The 21,926-nt window shown below is 47.0% G+C and overlaps 1 protein-coding gene across 1 annotated transcript in view; it reads left to right on the top strand.

The window, feature by feature from the left end:
- The first annotated feature begins 1,157 nt into the window (after positions 1 to 1,157).
- The window catches only part of PLEKHG1 (pleckstrin homology and RhoGEF domain containing G1), a 183,924-nt gene continuing 163,155 nt past the window's right edge, over positions 1,158 to 21,926 (top strand). Inside the window, exon 1 of the mRNA XM_070417470.1 lies at positions 1,158 to 1,304. The gene's annotated coding sequence lies outside the window, so the exon portion shown is untranslated. The remainder of the gene's footprint in view (positions 1,305 to 21,926) is intronic.

The raw sequence follows: 21,926 nt of genomic DNA, 5'->3' as shown, positions 1-21,926 counted from the left end.
GGCAAATGTCTGCTTTCGTCCCGTTGCCAATCGTCCGTGGGAAACGTATTCCAAGCATAACCTAGCCTCAGAGCTTTAGGTAATACCAGTCAGTTGTGGAGACAAAATAAATTGTACGACAGAACATAAACGGCCCGTGGCAGGGAGAGAACTGGGTCACTGTGCGGCCCTCCTGCACAAAACCTTATTTGGTTTCAAATCTTTATGATACTTTCCATAACCATGTGCATACACACAGATAAAGGGGGGAAATCAACAACAAAAGGCCAATATGTATCCAGGCTTCATTAGGGGTGGGGTCGTCTGCGAAGCCTTTTCCGGGTATGATCATTCTTGCCACTTTACAGGTGAAGGAAATGAGGCACAGAGAGGCAAGTAATCCCTGGAGGCCACGCAGCTAGTAGCTGGTTAAGTGAAAAGCCCGTGAACGAATAATGCAGACGGGCTTTCTTACAAACCACAAAACCGAATGGAGTCAGTAGGCAAACCGGACATGGACGTCTGCCTTTGAAGCAGAGAGGTGTGAAGAGATCGCTCAGATGCCTTTGACCGGCATCTCCTAGGCACCTTGGACTCGTCATAATTGTATCACAGCTGTGCCTTTGAACCTCCATCCGGCTGTTACAAAGGTTAGCCTTCCTTGTCTCCTTTTCACTTTTCCCTTCTCTAAGCAAAGGTTATTCGGTACATTAACTCGGGTGATTAGGGTAATGATGCCTGCGAAACAGTGAGCTTCCCCCTCTTTTACGTATTATCCAGAGCTTCTGTGTTAACACTGGCAAGTTGACTTGCAAAGAATTATTTTTGTATGATTTTAAAGAAAAGCCCCTGAAGATCCTGGAAAAGGAAGAAAAGTGATGTGTCTGCAAAAACAGTAGCAGGATTTTTTTTTTTAAACTCCCCCCCCGCCCCCCCCCCCCCCCCCAGGGGCTGTAATTTGACTGCTCTGTTTGGCAAGGCTCCAGAGACAAGTCCAAGTGCTCAATCTCTTTCGCTTTCTCTCTCTCTCTCTCTCCTCCTTCCCACCTTTCTTGCCCCTGGGCCGAGGGGGGGCGGGACGGGGACCCGCGGCTCCAGGCCCGCGGAGCCCGCATCTCGGCGCGGAGAGGGGCGGGCCGGGGCGCGGCCGGCGGCGGGGCGAGCCGAGGAAGAGGAAGTCCGCGCCGAGCAGCGGTGCAGGGCGCTCGGCAGGCGCTGGAGCCCGAGCCGGAGCCGGCGCATCGCATCGCGGCGCAGCGCAGCGCAGCCGCCCCTTCCCCGACCGGACCTGCGAGCGCGGCCCCGCGGCGGCCGCCCCTCTTCGGGTAAGCGTCCTCCCTGCCTTCACACCGGGGTCCCTTCCAGCGATGGGACCCCGCTCGCCGGGAGCCCCGAAGAATGGGACGGGGATCTAGGGACCCCCTGCCCGGAGCCCCACGTCCGCAGGTGGAGGCGGCGGAGCGTGGTGCCGGCCCCGCTCCCCTGCGCGCTCCCTCGGGGAGGGGACGGACGGGGCTGGGGGGCGCCTCCGCTGCCGGGACCGGGGCCCGCCGCTGCCCGCCGCCGCCTGGAGGGGGCGACCCGCCGCCGCCGCCGCCGCCGCCCGGCTCCGGGCTCCTGGCTGCGAACCCGGGTCCAGCCCCCGCCCGGCCTCGACCTGGCGGCCCCGCGCTGCACCCGCAGCCACGGCGGCTGCAACGTGGGCTCCTCCGAGGAGCTCCTGCGTGAACCCCCGGGTGCTCCAAACCCGGTTCCACCTCTCCAACAGGACGGTCCCCAAACGGGACCCGCCCGCCGGCCACCTTAGGGCAACTCCCGGCACCGGTCCGGGCGCCCGGCCCCCGCGCGGATGACCGAGGACCGCGGCGGATCGGAGGCCGGGCGGGGAGGGTCCCTGCCTTTGTAGAACCAGCCTCGGCGGCCCAGCCCGCGAATCTGCCTGGGGGGTGGGCGGGAGGGGGGTCGAACGCTGCTGGCGCCTTTGTCACGGGGGTAAAGGGAGCACCTGGTCTCCTCCGGGACTTGGCCGACCTTTCCGGCCTCGGAGGACCGCGGGGTCTGCGGGCGACGCGGCAGCCCGCCCCTCTTTGTGTCCTTGGATGAGAGTCTGGCTTATCAACGAGGCACAAAAGGAGGGTCTAATTGGGAAAAGTCGTTACACTGTTCAGTTTTATTCCGTTCATTGGAAACAATGAGGTGGGTGACTTTTTTAAAAGGCGCTGGGGGAGGCTTGTTTGCAGAGCCGCTGTTCCGTGAAGTTCTGGTCCTCCCGCTCCCTCGGTACCACCCTCAGGTGGCCGCTGCTACTGCACATATTTCTGAAATCCCCGAGGGTGAGTCCCCTGGGAGGCTGTGTCCAGCTGGCCTCACAAAGGACACTTGGATCCCAGAGGTGGAGTTGGTTTGGGGGGTTTCCGACAGATCGGATTCAGCACTGCCTTGTGTTTCCTATTCAAACCAGGAGGAGACCAGAATGCCGACTTGGGCCAGGTTTGGCATGGAGCAGAATTGCAGGCCAGCTCGGTCGGGGAACACTATAAAAGTGGTTATCGAGTGTTACAATCGGCATCTGCTGGCTTCCCCGTGTTCTGTAGTTGGCATGCTTTTAAAGGATGTAGTGTAGACTTTGGACTTTGAGTAAACGCTGTTAAAACATCTTTAAGCCCATCGCTTCAAGGAGTAAGAAAACTCCATTGTAAGGTGGGCTTTGCCAGCTGAGACCCTACAAGCTCCTCAGGTGGCCTTGGCTACCTCCTTCATGAAGTGATTTATATGAACCAGGCCAGTTCTAAAGTTTCATGCTCAATCCTCCACCTCACCCCCACCCCCCCCCCCCCACCCCGCCCCGTGGTATTTACTTTGTCTACAATATTTAAGACTTAGATACAAAAGCAGTGGTTTGATATATGACCCTCTGGCTTCCCTTGTCCAATTTTCTTCTTGTCCGATTTGAGGCCCTGTATCTGAGCCACAGGCCACCTGAGGAAAGAAATGTGTTTCCCCAGAGTTCTCCCACCTCACTGGCTTCCTCCTCAGCAGGACATCCCACAGCCCTCGCTGCATCACCGTCCTCTTCCCTCCTATAGCCGCTCCCTGGACCTCTCTTCTGATGGTTCTCTGGCTGTCAGATCCATGCCTTAATCACCTTTTCCTGCTCATCTGCATCTTTCCCATGGGCACCAGCTTCCTACAGCGCCTTACTTAGGAATGATCGTTGCCAAATCCAAGCTTAAATATTGGGAAATTCAATCTGTACTTCAAGGAGTTTAAAGGATCACTTGTTAACAAACCGATGGGAAGCGGCAATCGTTTTTTCAAATCCAGGAATAGCCAGTACTGTTTTATTCTCCTCCTGTGAGGATATGAGTTTTTAAAGTGATTTAATTAAGAATTCATGGTTTGTGGTCTAGCACATGAATATGGGAAATGCTTCAGCAGCAGTGATGTCTTTTGAGCCCTTAGTAAACTAAAAGCAATTCCTGGATCTCTACTCCGAATCCTCCTGGCTGCCATCCACTTTTTGCCGGTTTCTCTCCCCTCTCGCCATTCATTGCTGGTAGTTGGTCTTTCAAACAGTTGTCATCTTTCAATTCTCCTCCTGGATGATCCAGGGAATAGTGGCGCTGGGATGTAGGGCCTAGGCTAAATCTCGGATGATCTACATCAGCCCCAACCTCCTAAAGATTTAGGGGAGTACTAGAGGTGAGGGCTGAGTGCTCTGGAAGGGGCCGGCCTGGGTGTGAAGTGTGCCTCTGCAGCTCATTGGCACCAAGACCTTGACCCCTCTAGGAAATTATTTGGACATAGATTAGTTTACAGTCAGGAAAATGTAACAATCATAGCTGATTACTCTCTCCGGATTATCTCACCTTTGCTCATGTCTTCCTCTGTAATTTAGGAAATAATGGCCTCTCTCTCTGGGTTCATGCTGAGCAGTGAGGATGATTAATGAAATAATTTGTGGAATTTGGCAGGCTGTGCGCTTTCAAGACGATTGTTGTTGATCCACTGAGTCCCGGGAATGAGTGATTTTGCTGGAGGTTCCGCAGTTCTCCGTCGGCTGAGCTATGGTTTAACCCGCGTTCACTTCTCTCTCCTCAACTGCACTACCTTGAAATAACGGCGGCATGGAGGCACATTTTTAATGAAATGCAATGCTTCACTCTTTCAGGAAAAAAAAATATCACTGTCCCTTTTGACTTAGGACAAATGTGGTTTCTAAGGCCAAATGCTCGAGTATTCAAGCAGGAATGGGAATGGGAACATTTTCTAGACGGAGACCCTAAGCAGCGTGTACTCACATGCATTGGCATCTGAAATACTACGTTTCAGCAGCCTGCATCAACCTGCTCTATACAATGAAAAGCTGACCCCAGTCTCAGCGGGCACCCAGAGCCCTGGGCATCTGTGCCAAGTAGAACTGACTGCAGGGCCAGCTTTCAAGTCATTAAGAGATGGTACGTGTTCCTCTTTCTATTGCCCATGCTGACGGAAAGCAACAGGTGCTTTAGCAACGACGGCAGAAGGGCAGCTCATCATCCCAGCCAGGGGGCCCGGGTTTGTTGCGGAATAACCTGGCCACGGGTCATCCAGAGGCTGCAGAAACCTTCAAGTCTGCCTGGGTGGCTCCCTCCCCCCCCACACCCCCCGCCCCGTGACTAGGAGTTGACTGTGCATTATATCTAGAATAGTTTTCATGTCTGAGGCAGGTCTGAGTATCTTTTCAATCTGTGTACACAAGTTTACCAAAAAATGTTTTTTCGATGAGATACAAGGCCAGTAAAAATTTCCAAACCTGAACATCGTCTTCGGGTAAATATTGAGTTACTGTTAGATGGGAAACTAAGGTATGCTGGATTCATGGGACGGAAAATCTACACTCCTCCTCTTCTTTGCCCTTTCTAGTATCATCTTAGAGGAAGGCACCTTGGAAGAGTGCTAATGGTAGGCGAAGTTTTAAAAAGATTCCAGCTACGCCCACTGGATGTCCTGACCTGATGGGAGGGGAGGCAGGGTTTTCTTGGGCTCTAATTAAGAAGGCGGTTTTGGTAAGCTTTCATAACCGGGGTGCTGCCGAGGCTACAGCGCCACTTAGCACTGGCAATGGAAGGTCAAACCAGTACAGCATTTGCCCCGAAGCAGCAAGTCCTTAAGCGTAAGAAGGACATCTTTCTAAAATATCCAAGACAACATTAAAATGGGGGTGAGTCTAGTAATTGCCCAAACTTTAGAATTCTCATAAGAGGAATTACTAATCAATAAATCACCATGCCATGAGGTTAGGTTAGCTCTACTTATTAAAGGGACCTAGTTCTGTCTGTGTCTGGTCACATCAAGCACTTAAATGACCTGTGTCTGAATACAGATGGGGGAGGATGGCAAGTTCTAGGTCAGGGTGGTGAACTCTTTCCTGTAGAGAGCCAGATAGTGAGTATTTCAGGCTTTGTGGTCTGTCTGTCTCTCTCATATAGTCTTCGATTGGGTGGTGAGCTGCTTGTTTGTTTGCAACCCTTTAAAAATGTAAAACTAGTCTTTGCTTGAGAGTCACACAAAACGGGCTGTAGTCCGGGTTTGTCCAGCTCTGTTCTAAAGGAAACAGTTTATGTTTGTGATATCCTTCAGGATTTTCGTGGAGACCCAAATTGACAATTCCATAGGCTCTAGCTGAGCTGAAGTGATGTAGCCTAACTTATAACCAAATCTCCTTTGTCACTCCTTTGGCCAGCCGGTCTTCTTTATGCTCTCTTGGCACTGGGTTAGAGTCTCTAACAGACATAGCAATCAGTTGATCTAGGAATGGCAATGCCCAATTTCATCCTTCTTCCTTGAGTTAGATGTGAATGGAGAGAGAGGCTCGGCTGGGATGGAATAAAACCCACATTGAAATAGGTCATTGATGAAGATCATTGAACACATGAAATGAAGTTCAGACCCCCGAGCCTGGCACTCAATGCTTTTGTACCTACTGTTCTTCTAGCTCCTCCCCTGTATACCCCTACATCCCTATCATTCAACATAACTCCCAGAGCCCAAGGTGGGCTGTGCTCACTCTCATTGATGGAGGGATCCTTCCATACAAAGTTGAAGTCTCCATCTCTTCCTTGGAACCTCTTCTCATCTTATTGGGCAGAAATGTAGGCATCCCCACCTCCATGTTAACTCAGGACCTCATACATAAGCACTTGGAAAGACAGGGGAATATGGCAATCCAGTAGATACATATTACCTTCCAAGGGTGGGGAACAGCTCTCTCCCTCTCCCTAGCTTCAGGAATCTTGCTGTACATCTTTGGACCAGACACAGAATTCAGCACAGAACTCCCAGGGCTTCTATGTGACACACAGTATAACACAGTGCCTGTGTGTCTGGCTTTGCAGTTAGACTGAGCTGAGGTCTCATCCTGGCTTCTCCATTTACCTGCTACAGGTCCCCTCATCGTTAAAGTTGCTAAGATAAATGACATTTTCCTTTGTAAAGCATTTAGTTCAGGGCCCAACATGTAGTAATTGCTCAATAAATGGTAACCTTTCTTCATTCCAGAGCCATTTATTGGCACCTACTATGCCTAGAATGATGCCTGATGCTCTTCTAGGCCAAGCAGTCACCACAAGATATGCTCAGCAGGCTGGGGGAATCCAGGTGATGGTTGGGCCGCCTTAGTCTGTGCTCTGGGAAGCCTCTCAGGCAGCATTTGACAGCAACTGTAATAAAATTGATGAGTTCCTATTTCATCAAGTCTACGGTACTTTTGAAATACACCTTTTCTTTGTTTTAATTACTCTATTTTCTTTTTTACATTCAATATTATTTTGTGTTAATTTCAGGTGTACAGCATAGTGGTTAGACAATCATATACTTTACAAAGGCCATTTCTTTTTAAATGTACCACTAAGAAAAATGTCCACAAAATTGGCATCACCTCTTTTTGTAAGGTGTGTGTACGTTGTGGGGGGAAAGCATTTCTTAGCACCAATAAAATGCATTTATATTTATGCTCAATAAATATTCATTAGATACACTAGTCTTACTCTGTGATTGCCTACAGGATTCGGCTCCAAAGGTTTATATTGTAACCGAGTCTCTTTGTTTGTTGAGTTGGACCTGGCAGAGAGTTCAGTAAGACAGTAAATGGAAGTATTGTAAGGCATTTGTAATCTGATGTGTTTTTAAAAGTTTAAAACATTCACTCTGGTCATTTGAATGAACGAAGTGCATTAGGGAATCCTGTTGAAGTGAAACTGACTTACACATACTTGGGTAGGAGTGCAGTTGGGCGGTTCTTGCAGCTGGATAATCCCTTTTGGCATCTGTCTGCAGAGATGTGTGAGTCCTTAATGCACATAAATGCCTTCCGAAGGGCAATGAAGGCATGAGCTCAGAGCTCACTGCCTTCTGTTCTCTAGATTTAATTTACTATAAATACTCCTCTCCCCGCATCTCAAGGGGCTGATCATCCCTCTGACCACGCAGGTCCTTTCTAATCATGAGAAGGGAGGATTTTAGAGCCAACCTCCCTCTCTCCTCTGGAAAGGCTATGGATTTTCACGCTCCAAGCAGGGTTCTCTTCCAATATGTTCCCACCCTCCTCCCTGTTTAGAGGAAAATACCACTTAGATCTTCGCTTTCTGACCACCCTCTTAGCTCCCAATCCTCCTGGAGATCTTTTTCTGCACCCCGTTTGGAGCCTATTGTCTCTCCCCCAGTCCCCCTGTCGCCCACGATTCTTTAACTCAGTTTCAGGTTGACTGAATGGGGGCTTGGACGATACTTGGCTATTTCTAGCTGTGATTAAGTGTGCTTTCATATTGTTTGATTTTCATTTCAACATGTCACCAGGTGGCATGCTGGCCCTCCATACATGGTGAGCGTGCCCTTCCTAATACCCACGGGAATCTGCTTTTGGGGGGGCACTCTTCAGCTCCCCCTACCCTCTCCCAACTCTGCGACTGAAGCCCCTGTCTGGCTGGGAGGGGTTGGTCAGCCCTTGGCCAAGGAGGAAGCAAAGTGCAGACCTTTTTTCTTCTAGAGCCACCTCCATCCCGCCTCCCCCGTCCCATGTGACTGAAGTCCTCATGCTCTCGGCCAGCTGTCTTCAGAACCGACAGCAACTCTAGCAGAAATCCCAGTCTTTGGGAACAGGCAAATGCAAAGGAAAGACCACTGCGGGGGTGCGTGCTCACCAGAGTCCAGCCTTAGGGTGATGTAAGGCTGTGCCCGACCTGCGACCTGCCTGCGGGTTGGGGTGGAGGGGGTGGGCACGCTGGGAGGCTGAGAGGAAGGGGTGGAGCGGCGGATCCCAGTCCATCCATGAGTGCAGCTTCCCGTGGCTGGGTGATTACAGACAGTCCTCAAACACTGACATCTGCGCTTCTCTGATGTGCTGGGAGAGAGGAAAACTGTAATCTGGGGCATAAATATACGACACTGCTTTTGTTCCCTTTAACCTGTTATTAGTTTAAGCATCTGTGTTGTGCTAGAATATTATAGCTGCCTCAAAGGAGGCCACGGGAGCTGGTCTGAAACAGCTTACAGTTGAAATATCCAGGCATCTTGCCCTTGTGAAATTTTGAATCAACAAAATACATGAAGTACGAAACGTAAGGGTCAAAATCGGGAATATAGGATTACTGAGTGGGTGTGAGAGGAGCATACTGGGGGAAACATAGACTTTATGAATTAATTTTTGTAGAAGAAACCCTTCGCTTATGTCATGTCTTGCCCATCCTGGATCCGAGTTTTTAGAGTTAATTCCTTGCTAAGGATGATGAGGGTGGGGGCTGTAAGGGTATTGAAATGGTCAGGGAAGAGTGGGAGATGTGGATGAGGTGCTAGGATTGGCCCTGATGAGGAAAGTGCTTGGGGAGATATTTGGACGCTTTTGGAATATGGTGATAGAGGAAGATCTTGGTGGTCTTGGCTTTTCTCCACTTTTCTTCACTGTCTCTATAAGATTCATGCTCATCTCCCCCTCTCCTATAACAGTTGTTGAGATTAAAGTCTAAGGGACGCCATTGAATCAGAATACTTAATGAGATCTGATCTTGAAACTAAAATGGCAAAGGAAGTAATGTGAAAATAATGTTTCCGTGGTGTGTGGAACCCTGTGGCCCACGGGTGTACCCTATGATAATGAAACATTACCTTTATCAACGCAGAAACCAGGTAACTTCCCAAAAGTGTCAGTATCATGTAACACTCTTCTATTTTCTTTCTGTCTTTCTTTCCAGAACTTATCCTGACAGGAAAGCAAATATTATGAAATTGTAAAATTTGAGTTGTAATGAGCCCCATAATAGTAGTACCTTTCAAATTTCAAAATATCCCTGAGGAGCAAAGTAAGCTTTGTTTCCTTTATGGATTATGGTCCGCCTTGTCAAGATGTGATACTGCCTACTTCTAACCTATTACTGTCGTTTAAGAAATTTCCAAGTGGGAACTTAACAGGTATTTGTTTTGAACTTCTTATAGAAATGAAAACAAGAACACATTTCTGTACTAGCTAATGACTTATGCTAATAACTATTCTAAAAATCTCCTTGGTTTTGGATTACTAATATATGCAGAAAACGCTCCACACATGTTACTTCAATATGCGTGATAGATAGAGCAAGACAAGCTGATACTGTCTTTGCTTACTTGTTGCAGAGTTAGTTCAAACACAGTGTCCATACACTGTGATGTTAATCATGGGGAAAACGGTGTGCGTGGAAGAGGTAAGTCTGTTTTTCCAAGATCTGTGCACTCAGAGTTAAAATGCAAGGATAGGCTGAAATTCAGCAGTCTAGGTATATTTGAAAGTTATTTGAAAATGCCAACTAAAATGGGAACAAAAGTATAATAAAGATGTCATAGTTTTAAATTTGTAATGTATACATATAGTACCTAGTATGCAATAAACCCTTTTATTATGTGTATGGGTGTCACCCTTAAGATTTATTCCCTGTTACTAGATGGCAGGAACAATAAGACAACATGGCCAAAACCGGTTTGGCTCGGTGGATAGAGCGTCGGCCTGCGGACTGAAGGGTCCCAGGTTCGATGCCGGTCAAGGGCATGTACCTTGGTTGCGGGCACATCCCCAGTAGGAGGTGTGCAGGAAGCGGCTGGTCGATGTTTCTCTCTCATCGATGTTTCTAACTCTCTATCCCTCTCCCTTCCTCTCTGTAAAATATCAATAAAAATATATTTAAAAAAAATAAGACAACATGAAAATACTGGGGAAAACCATCCCAGTGTCAGGAGAAGGCCCTTCAGTCTCCTGAGGCACAAGTCGATAGTAAGAGCCTAGTAATGGTGTGGCTCAGTGGTTAAGCGTGGATCTATGAACCAGGAGGTCGCAGTTCAATTCCCAGTCAGGGCACAGGCCCAGGTTTCGACCTAGATCCCCAATGTGGGGCATGCAGGAGGCAGCCAAGCAATGATTCTCTCTCATCGTTGATATTTATCTCTCTCCCTCTTCCTTCCTCTCTGAAATCAATAAAAAATATATTTTTTACAAAGTCAATAGTAAGAGAGAGGGAAGAGAAACACATTTGTTTGTTTCACTGTCGTGGAGACATAATGTTCATTACAATTGGGAATTCATATTACAATTAGTCATTCAACAAATATAATTTCCTAAGTTCTGGGATACAGTGATGAACAAAACAAGCGCGATCTGGGGAGGGGGAACTGTGTAATGAGAGCTTTAAAGAAAACAGGGAAATGGGAGGGGGGCACTCTCTTTGTCTGGGTGGTCAGAAGGCCCATGCAAGCAGGTAACATTGAGCCAAGGTTTAAATGACAAAGAATGATCCTGAGAAGATCTGAGGAAAGAACATTCTAGGCAGAGAGAAAAAATGCATAGAGAGGAATACACTCTGTGAGTTGGAGGAAAAGAAAGGCCGCTGTGTGTGAATAGCATGAGTGGGAGATGAAGCAGGGTCTGGACTGTGTAGGGTTATAATACTAAAGGTCATTACCATGGCTTAGAAGTGCCATGCAGAGCCACTGCTGATTTTGACGCAGGAGAGGGACATGTCTGATGAATGCTGGTTGTCACTCAGGTAGAGCAGTGGGGAAGCTATGGCAGTGGTCCAAAGAGGATGCTACAGAAGGGGTGGGGAGAGGCGGGTTGATTCAGCACTGGAACGTGAGCAAGCCAATGCCTCACAAGAAGGGATTAATGGGAATTTGGAAGCAGTGTGGCCACTCTTACTCGCTTTGTCCCACCTGCTTACCAGTCTCCATCCTTTGCTTCCATCGGCCTCTATCCTGGGCCCTCAGGAAAGTGAATAAGGCGGCACATGCCATGATGGATAAGCTCACCTCCCCACAGGCCCTCAGAGCCCAATGCCCCTTTCTTCCAGCTCCTTAGCATGCTCCTTTCCTCATTTCTAGCGCGTATGGTGTGGTACTTTCCATAACCATTCAGCTGTCTGCTTTCCTGCACTAGACTCTGAGCTTCTGAGTGCAAGTGGTTGAACAAAATAGTTATCTGCCTATGAGTTGAAATGAGCATCAAGAAATTCAGGCAAAAACCTCCGTTTTCAAAAATTAGTTGAAGAAAGGAAATTCTGAGTAGGTAGCTAAATATTTAAAAAAGAAGATGGAGGATGAGGAGGAGGGAGGAAAAATGAAAAAGGAGGAGATGAGAAGGAAAGAAAACCCACTGGAAAAATCGAAGGGGCTCTGGCTTAACCCTTCATAAGGTTTCTTTAGAAAAGTGTTTTTGTTCCATCGATTTTCTATAAGGGGAGTCCAGTAGCGGTTGCTTTGGAGGTTGTGTGGGCCTGCAGGAAATGCGGTGCTCTGTAAATATTTATGCCCGTGGCCTGCCTTTCACTGGCTTATAGAGCACTTGGAAACTCAACAGTGTTTATTCTGGAATAGAAGCAACTATCGGAGAAACTGTAGTAGTAAGAAATCTTTCTAATGTTCCAAACCAGTTGAGTGACTGCTATGCATTTCCAGACAGGATCCCAGCCCTACACCAGCCCTATAAACATGCCTCCATTTGCGTAGGGTGGGCACCTCAGACTTTTGGTGGGTTGTGACTTTCCTGGGACGTAGAGATTATGCTGTATTCATCCTTGTGTTCCCCGTAGAGAGCATATTCACGGGCACACCGTTGACCTTGAACCAATTGTCTGACTTGAAGTTTGGCCCACTTCTCTCTTTCAACTGTAGAGTGGAATGGGGAAGTTTCATGTCCAATGCTAGCATGTGGGATTTGGGTGAAACCCTTAATTCTAGTTTACCAACTTAGAGCTCAGAAATAGAAAAACAAGTTTAAGAAGTCTATATTTGTTATTCTCCTATTCAGAATTTAGCACTCTTACTGGAAAAAAACACACATATATAGCCAAACCACATTGTTTAGTGTTGGTACAAAAATTGCTCTGTTATTTGTAAATTTAGTTTATTAAGACGGGTCTTTGAAGGATCCCTTCATATTAAAAGGGGATGGATTCTGGTAGCCTAGTTTTAGTTACTATGCCTCTTGGAAAATATTAAAATAAAATTCCTCTTGGAATATCCTGATTTAAATTTGCTGGCTCAAATAGTGAGGGCCTATTGTGTTTCAAAATAAATCAAATGAAAAACTGTGGGCCTGTCTGAGCCTCCACTCTTATTCACATGCCTTCTGGGATTTATCTGTTGGCTTTTGCACAATGGATTCAAAGTCACCCACCCAGAATTGGATTCATAATCTCTATTTCCAGACCTACCTCTAACTTCCTAGGGTTGTTTTCCCCCCTCCTTATCCAATTCTTAGTTAATAGCACCACAGTTCATTGGTCACAGCAAGCTACTTTCCTTCCTTGTCCAGTCAGTTAGCAACAACTTCCTAAATAGTTCTCAATCTATATTCACTTATTCATGCCTCCTTCCCAGCCTTTTGGACATTTATCTCTTGCCTTGACAAGTAGGATAATTGCTGAGCCAGCATGGATTGCTATGTCTGGAGCTCAAATCTGACCAGTGAGTGCATTTTCATAGAGGCCCTTCTAATGGCTCAACCCCAAGGGAAGGTCAATGGTAGAACTTAAGGTAGAGATAAAAGGCTTAATTAGAGAGCCTTTGACGTTTCTCTGGTCACATTCCTCAGACCTCAGGTCCAATCCACAGGCAAACCCTGCAGGCTCTACCCCAAATGTGCAAGTCCTCCCACTCCTCACAGTCATCACTGCTCCCACTGGATCCAGTCCACTGCCTTCTCTCCCTGAATTAGTGCAGTTGGTTCCTAACTGGTCCTTTTGGCGGTTCTCAACCTGTGGGTCGCGCCCCCTGAAAATACATCCTGCATATCAGATATTTACATTAGGATTCATAACAGTAGCAAAATTACAGTTATGAAGTAGCAACGAAAATAATTTTATGGTTGGGGGTCACCACAACATGAGGAACTGTATTAAAGGGTCGCGGCATTAGGAAGGTTGAGAACCACTGGTAGACCCATGCGCTCAACTATCTCACAGCAGCCAAAGTGGCCCTGCGTATGTCAGCTAATTCAGACTCCTCTGTGGTTTCCTATCTCACTCCGAGTCAAAAGCAAGTCCACGGAACAGCCTCCAAGACCCTCCCCAGTCCGGCCCCTGCTCTGACCTCATCTGCTCCTCCCTGCGTGTTCACTCTGCCTTGGCTGGCCAGCCTCTTTGAGTTCCCCAGTATCCCCGACAAGCTCCAGCCTCCACATGGTTTCTGCCTGGAACACTCTTCCCGGAGAGGAAAGCCTGACGGTCTCACTTGTTCCAGTTTCCTGCCAAGTGTCCCCTTATCAGAGAAGCCTTCCTGGTCATGCTTTATATGGCCTTGGCGAGCATGTCCTTCTTACCCGACTTCAATTTTATGTTACAGCATTTGTAACAAAGAGTATATTTGTTTCTTGTCTGCTCTTCACAAGAAGAGAGAATTTGTGTTGTTCACACTGTATTTCCAATGTTTTCGGACAGTGCCCAGCACAGAGAAAACGTAAACATTTTTTTTAAAAAATGAGTCACTAAATGCCCTAGGCAGGGGCCATTTCTTGCCTCTCTGTCAGGTAAGTTCTGGAGTCTGATGCTGTTACAGCGCCATGTTCCAGAATGAGATCAGCAGGCAGCATGCTGCGTGCGGGGGTGGATGGGCGGGTGGTGATGGTGGTGGGTGCCTGGGAAGAGAAGTGGTGGAGAACCTGCCCAATGACTCCTTCCTCCATTCCTGCCCTCACACTCCTCAGTTCTGAAGACGCGTCCTCGGGGTCTAACTGGGCCTCTTCCTCCTTCTAGTGCCGTCCGCTCTCCGGCGCCATCCTACCCAGAAAAGCTTGCTCTTGGCTTGTCCCCCATATCTGCCTTATTCCCCCACAGGACCCGCAGCACCAAACATCTCGAGTGGGGCAGACATTCAGGAAATATCAAGTCACTGCTTGATATTTATGTCGTCTTTTATCCTTCGTTTATTCAAATGCTGCCTACCCATCACAGTAGGCAGTATGATGTGACAATTAAACATGCAGATTCTGGAGTGGACCACTGGATTCAAACTGGGTCCCACCACTTAGGCTCTGCATGACCTTGAACAAGCTGTCCAGACTCCCTAAGCTTTGGGGCCGCATCTTAGAGATGAGGGAGACAGTACCCGCTCCTGGGGTTATGATGAGGATCAAACCAATCATTCTTTGCCATGTTGGCAAAACCTAGTTGTATCATATAGAAAAGTTAGGGAAATGTTAGCCATTATTTTCATCGATGTTTCTTTAAAATTCACATCTTTCATAAAACTCAAATTCATCTCTTGTTTCTCAGAAAACTGGGTGTCCTTTAATTACCATTTTATTCAGCTTGGTGTGTACTAATGCCTTACGCTGATGCAGGTGATCAGCTCATGTCTTCTTAAATTATATGTAGAAAATAAATAGAGTACAAGCATGCGGAAATACGTTTATCCACCTCCTGAGCATTTTCCATCTCCCTTCCCTGCTTTAGTTTTCTGCATAGATGTGTATCTGTCTGATGGACACACCGTAAATTAATGTTTGTTTATCTTTTTAAGCTCCATGGAGGGAAGGATTCATCTTCTGATTAAGGAAATTTCCAAAATAACAAGGAGAGAAACAGTATGATGAGCCCCATGTACCCATCTTCCAGATTCAACAGTTATAAACATTTTGCCAATCTTGTTTTATCTGTTTCCCCTCTTGGTATTCCCTCCCCCACTATGGATATTAAAGGCAAATCTCAGGTGTCGTTCTCTTTCACCCATACATATTTCAATATGCATTTCCAATGGATCAGAACACATTCTTACACATAACCACCACACGATTAAAATATCTCCTAAAAATAACAGTAGTTCCTTAAGTCAGCTCTTAGCTTTCTTATAGACTACTTTACTTGTTAGAGTGGGGCTCTTTTGCCTGTTTTGTTTATTGCCACTTCTCAAGTACATACGAGGCACTGCAGTATTTAAATGAGTGAGTGACTGGGTTGTATTCTTAGGTCCATAAAAATCTTATCAATAGTGATTGTGATCTTAGGCTAATAAAAGAAAGCCTACTTGACTCACATGGGAGCTGAGGCGGAGCTATCTGATGTTTACAAGTGCTGTGGACCAAACACCAGTGTCTTTTAATGAGCAAGTCCCTCCAGAGCTCTAACTTGGGGTGGGTTGCCTTGAACCTGCCTCTCTTGCCTCAGAAGGGTCAGAAATTCCTTTTCCCCTTCCATCTTGAACAGGAAATAAAAATCTCTTGGTTCTTACTTTAGAGTTGAGTAACTGTCTTTTGAATATGAACTGTACTACTCATTCACTTCTTCAACCATATAATGGGGGGAGGGGGAATTATAATTACTGTAAAGGGTTGTTGAACATGTAAAAACAGTCGGTAAACTGCTACACAGTGCTTGGCTTTTAGCAGCTGTTTAATGGACAGTTGTGATCTCTCTCTTGTCGTCAAGCCACTGCTGTTGGCAAGCTACAAGGGGAGAGTTCCCAACACAGAGGGGAAGCCCCCCAAGGGTTGACTGGGGGCAAGGGGTACCACGTGGAAGCTGGCCCTCAGCAGCATGGCCTCCCCAGGCCTCCCGCCTCTCCGTCCAGGCTGGCCCTTTAGGTTTCTCACTGTTGGTCTCCTGGGGAAGGGGGAGCGGAGTTGTAATTTTACTTCTAGGCAGCGCACTGCCCCTTTGAGGGTTAATTTGAAGAGGTTTTACTGCTAATAATGAGATTTAAAGAAATCCTTATGGTCCTACCTTCTCTTTTGAGTAAACACTGGGGAACAATCGTTACATGAAAATCAGGTTTTGTGCCAACCTGAACGGAAGGCTGGCTTACATGTAAGATTCCTATCTAAGTATGATGACTGCCAGGCACCCTCGGCTCCCTAATACACTTTGAGGTCACAACTAGTCTTGTCCGTAACGCATTGGCAAATGATTTCTCATAATTAGTTTAGACACAAAGTTAGTTTTCCTCTGCACCACTCATCGGATACGTGGACATGCCTGCTGGATTTCGTGTTTGAAGTCGTCGTCCTCTGTTGTCAAGCCCATACCTTGCTGTGAGGCCGCTTAGCCTGGTATTTGAGGGAGGTACAGCTTTGGATAACCTATAACCTCAGGAAAGCTCAGTCCCTTCCCACATCACGGAGAGCTTCAGTTCAAAGCATTCCATCCAACTCCGACAGCCTTGCACAGAACACGCACAGTCAGCCTTTTCTGTGTTACACGTCTGTGCTCACTCCCCTCACACCGACCCCAAAGTACAGCCGAGTTCTCTGCTCTCGGGGCCTCCTTCACCCCTCTGGAAGCTGACATCTGATTGCTTCCCTTTCCCCTCCATCACAGCCCCTTCTTTCTGAATCTCCCCAGAGAAAATCTTCTAATATGTGTTTACTTGAATTCTCACAACTGGAAATATATAGAATTCACCTAAGCTAGAAATTCTTGTGAGAAGAATCAGACCGGGGAGGGGTCACAGTGGGTGAAGTCTGCTTTAAGGAGTAAGTGGAAATTGTACATAAGGAATAAGGTGGCCGGAAGGGGTGGAGCTCTGGAGATCAGGGATGGGGAGAATGAACGGAAGGGCAGGGGGCAAGGGCCATGGTTAGGAAGCTTCACCTTCTCGGTCCCGTTGGCCCCCTGTCCTGTGATTTCCTGCTGGGCGACACACGCTGGACTGCTGGCTGTGGTGGTGGAGGAAGTAGAGGAAATAGTAGCTAACACTGACTGAGCACATATTAGATCAGCCTTTGCATAGATTTACTCATTTCATGGTCACAAGCACGTTGAATACGTGCAGTCGTTCCCATGTCATGGATGAGGACACTGAGCTATGAAAATGGTGAGATAACTTATCCAAAGACACCCAGCAAATCAACGGCAGCATTGGGATCAGTGCCCAGCAGACTGGCTCCACATCGAATGCTCATAGTGCACGTGGTAGACGGGTCAGGGTGGGGGTCATCTGAAAGTGTGGGGGAGGGGCGGGACACAGGACTCAGCGCTCTGAATAGGCCCCAGGTGAGTGGGCAGCTCTCAGCTCACAGGAACCCAGGCTCCTTCTATCTTGTTGCCCTGAGAGATGGCATCTGAATGTTGGGCAGCCATATACCCAGTTTAGTTAAAATTGAGGGTTGCATTATTAGAAAAGAAAAGAATGGCTAGTTCCGGGACAACTCACTTGATCAGAGAAAAAGAAGGTGACATTCCAAGGTCAGTGGGCAGTCTGGAGTGAAGGAAGGCCAGAGTCACTGAGCTTGACCACTCCTGTGTCTTGCAAAGCTGTGGCTCAGAGCAGCTACTAGAGTCCTTGAGGGTTGGGCTGTCTTCTCCAAAGGAAACAACATATCTAAAATGTTTAACACCTGGTGGGATGCCCTGCTGAAGTACAAGTAAATATTCGATGCTAGTGTTTGATTAACAACTGGGTATTTCCAGCAAACACTTCATTCTGGCGAGGGCTGTTTACGGACAGAGACAGAAGCAGTTCCTACGGGCAAGGAAACTTCTCAAGATGCTAATCATCATAGGATGTCAGTCACTCGTGGGGACATCAGGAAACACCTGCAAATTAATACGGTTTCTGGCCGACTTCAGCTTAATGTCTTGTAAGAACTTGCTTTTCTGTCGGGGGATTACTAACCAGACTCCACTTTTGGACTGAATTGATTAATTAAAGAAATGATTGAGGTTGCAAGATTCTTAATCTAGTTTGACTTTAAAAAAATAAACAACATTGGTAAATGTTGAAGTCCTAGAATTAAAACCTCAATTGACAGAGGGATGATTTAAATATTGTTGAGAGGATTAGAAAGAAAATGAAGTACTTGGATAACAAAGATTTTTGCCAACATTCAGAATTTGACGTGTAATTGAGTTACGTTGTATATTTTCAGAAATTGAAATCCTATGAATTTTCTTCTATTGCATGTTCCCAGAGAATGACAGGAAATCCTTTGTAACAGGGTATCCTGAGTTGGAGGGTTTGTTGAGTTAAAAAAACACACAACAACACTCATTTGGTGAAGATTATAGACTCTGTTATGCTTCACTGGATCTGAAGGACAACAAGCACTTTAATCACATTTGTTTTCATGGTGGCCCGGGGACGAATTAAGAGACTTCCTCTTTAAAAAGGTTTTGCTAAGGCCGCACTTTTGTTCTCCAGTTGAGTCAATGGAGTTGTCTTCTGCTGGAATTCCCAAATCTAACTTGATGTCCTAGTGTAATTTAAAAGTAAATCCATGCACAATAATCAACCAGTTAATTACTAGTGTAACAAAATAAACTTGTACATAAAATTTTTTCACTATTCAAATGCAGGGGAATTGTAGAAGAAGGCTGTTGGTTAAGGTAATGAAGCTTTCAGAAGTACAGAACTGTAAATCTCCTCGGATTATTTCCCATAGAACTCGGTAAGGGTTGGGTCTAATTTAAAGGTGTTTATCTCTCTCTGAGCTGCTCAAGAATGTTAAGAACAGTGATGCTGAGGATGAATGGCGAATAAAGCTTCCAACTGGTGAGAGAGAGGTTGTGAAGCTGAGCAGCAGAGAGCTCACCAGGGCTTATAAATGCAAAGGATTTCCTCCCATTCTCCCAGGACGCTTGACAGACAATCTATTGCAGCGTATTGATGGGCATATCAGCAAGCATTGTTCTGTGGAGGGCCTGGGGTGTGGGAACAGGTCTTAAGGAGCGAAGGAATACATGCAAACTCAGGGGTGATGAAAAGCTAACAAGGCATGTGTGGGTAAATGTTTAACAACCTACTGGGGTCGGGGTGGGAAACTGTGTGTGTCTGTGCGTGTGTGCGTGCGCCAGTGCATACACGACATGCATATACTCGTACATACATAAGTTTATTATTGATTGTACTGATAAAAGGATGTATCACACAGAATTGACAAATAATAACAAAAATGAAAATTGCTTCTCATAGAATACTTTTGCTGATGTTTGCTCAACTTACATTCATAACTGACCTATTCATAAGTGAATGTAGTTTCGACATGAATATTGTTAGTTTTTTTTTCACATAAAAAAGACAAAAATGGAAAAAAAAAGACAAAAGTGAAACAGTGAAGATGTCATCACTGACATGAGTGACGCCTCTGCTGAACTAGAGGCTGCATGAATATTTGCCCATTTTTGTGCTATTTAGACAACATAACAGCTACAGACACAACACGCTTTACATTGTACCTGTATTATTGACACTTTCTCCATCGCTCTCTTAGACAAGAAGAGAACACATCAAGCTTGCCTGCTTTCATGGTGTAAATCTTCCCACTACGGCCGCTTTCCAGCTACCAATGTGACATTGTCCAGTGCAGAGGTGGGCGGCAATGTACAAAGGCGTTTCTCCCAGACACACAGAGTAGAGGCCAGTAACCCCAAGAGCACAGGTAACAGTAAAACACGGTGAAATAGTTCAGACATGGTGAGTTCTGAGCATTTATACCGTTGTTTTTAGTAAGATTTAGTTAATTTTGTGTTATTTACCTTTTAATGACGGCTTTCACAACTGGCTGGCAGAATTCCTGAAGGTTAACACTCAGCTCTTGTGAGTTGCTATGGTGAAGGGTCTTGATGAGGAGGGCGACTCCCACAGGTTAGAGATGCCCAGAGGCAGCTTAACTGAGGGTCATCTGGTGGGTTTCTACCTGACCAAACAGATTGGGAAAAGCAGTGGTGACTCCCCGCCACGAGGTAGTGCAGCCTCTGCCAGCCCCTGCACAGCCATCGCTGGGCACCTCTGGGGGGTTGTCCCCTGGCTTTTTACTCCCCTCCCCCTGGGTGAGGGGAGTCAAGCAGAAGGCGGCAGGGAATGTTAACCTTATGGGAGGAAAAACACACCTGAGTGTTTAGAAATCACAGGGAAAAAGCTCTGAGAAGCCAAAAGCAATTCAGACTTGCTTTTGGAGGCAGATCCTAGACATTTTGATGCACGCTAACTTTTCTCAAAATGGAACCTTTGGAGAGATTCGTGTGCTTAAAGACTGGGGAGGGCGGTTTGAAGGTCATCCCTGTTCGTGCTCAGGGTTCCTCTGTACACAGCCTCAGCCGTCCTGCTTGTGCCAGCCTTTCCCACCTCCACGCATCCCTGCCCCTGCCCCGCACCTGCCCTCACATTCTCTCACATTCTCCTCTTGCCTGCCCTTGGGTAGGGTTTTGGGTTTTTTTTAAGCTTTCTCCATTCTTGCATTTGCTCATACCCACTACCCAGCTCCGCTAACAGATGACCCTCAAATTCATACTTCCTTCCAGGGCAGTCAAAGATGGGGAAAAAGGGGTATTTCTGGTACATTTTCATTTGAATTAATTCAGTGTCAACTGCTTTATTCCTGATAGCCCCCAAGACCCTCCATGGCAAGGGATCAGCCTCTGAGGAGGAGGAAGGCAGTGTAGGAGCAGGGGGGGTGGCCGCCATGGGACAGGTGGAGGGTAAAGAAACTAAAATGCCCACTGTCTTCCACCAGACCAGAGAGAAGCATGTTCTTTTGTTTTCTCTTTCCCACATTACGCTGCCCACAGCAGCAGAGACCCAGGGCTCAGAGTCACACTGCCCTGCTCCCCGTAGAAGCCGGTCCTAAAGGCCCGCTCTAGGGTCTAGCTGGGAGCATGGGACTTTCAGAAGACGGCCCACTTGCTGCTTGGACCGCTTCTAGTTTGGGGCATTTATTGATTTCTTTTTCCCAAAAGATACGTTTGGAGTTCAGGAGGGTGTTTTTGTAGCATTAACACTCGCATGTACACTCTTATATTTTCTATATAAATGCCATGTTTGATTTGATCTGTCATCTTTATATTCTTATTGTGCTTATTTTTGCCTCTACTTTTATTTTTTTTATTCTGAATATTTTCGTTGTGTTTATAATCTGAAAGGGTGTGTGTGTGTGTGTGTGTGTGTGTAGGGAAAGAAGATCCCAGTCTCGGGTTTGGTCATTAGAAATGATTCTAAACCTGGGCTCCTCCAAGTCCACAGGCAGGAAACCCCAGACGCTGGGCAGCCAGACTGTGTCTCACCACAGAAAGATGCCGCCCTCAGCTCTGCCCACTCCGGACACACCCAGGCCTGACCTGCCGGGTCCTGATCGCACCGGAGATTGCTGTGGCCACCTGGCCTGGCCTTTGTCCCCCCAGACCCTCCAGTATTTGTGCAAGTGGGGAAGGGCTCTGCGTAAACACTCACTCCCTCGGTGACCGAAGGCCCCCCACACCCACTTAATCCAAGTGGGGCGAACAGGGCTAGTTGTGTGTTCTGTTTTGCTTGTCTTTTAGACTGCCAGATCTTTTTGACAGACTTAGCTATTTTTTAAAGTTGTCTAGACTCCTGCTGTGATGAGAGAGAGAGAGAGAGAGAGAGAGAGAGAGAGAGAGAGGTGCTGTTCCACTTATTTATGCATTCATTAGTTTCCTCTTTCCTCTTGTATGTGCCCTGTTCAGGGATCAAACCCACAACCTTGGCGCATCAGGATGACGCTC

The sequence above is a fragment of the Myotis yumanensis genome, unplaced genomic scaffold (genome assembly GCF_028538775.1).
Source record: "Myotis yumanensis isolate MYYU_CA2020_CCGP unplaced genomic scaffold, mMyoYum1.0.hap1 SCAF_6, whole genome shotgun sequence".
Taxonomy (NCBI): domain Eukaryota; kingdom Metazoa; phylum Chordata; class Mammalia; order Chiroptera; family Vespertilionidae; genus Myotis; species Myotis yumanensis.
This window is presented reverse-complemented; position numbering and strand designations above follow the sequence as displayed.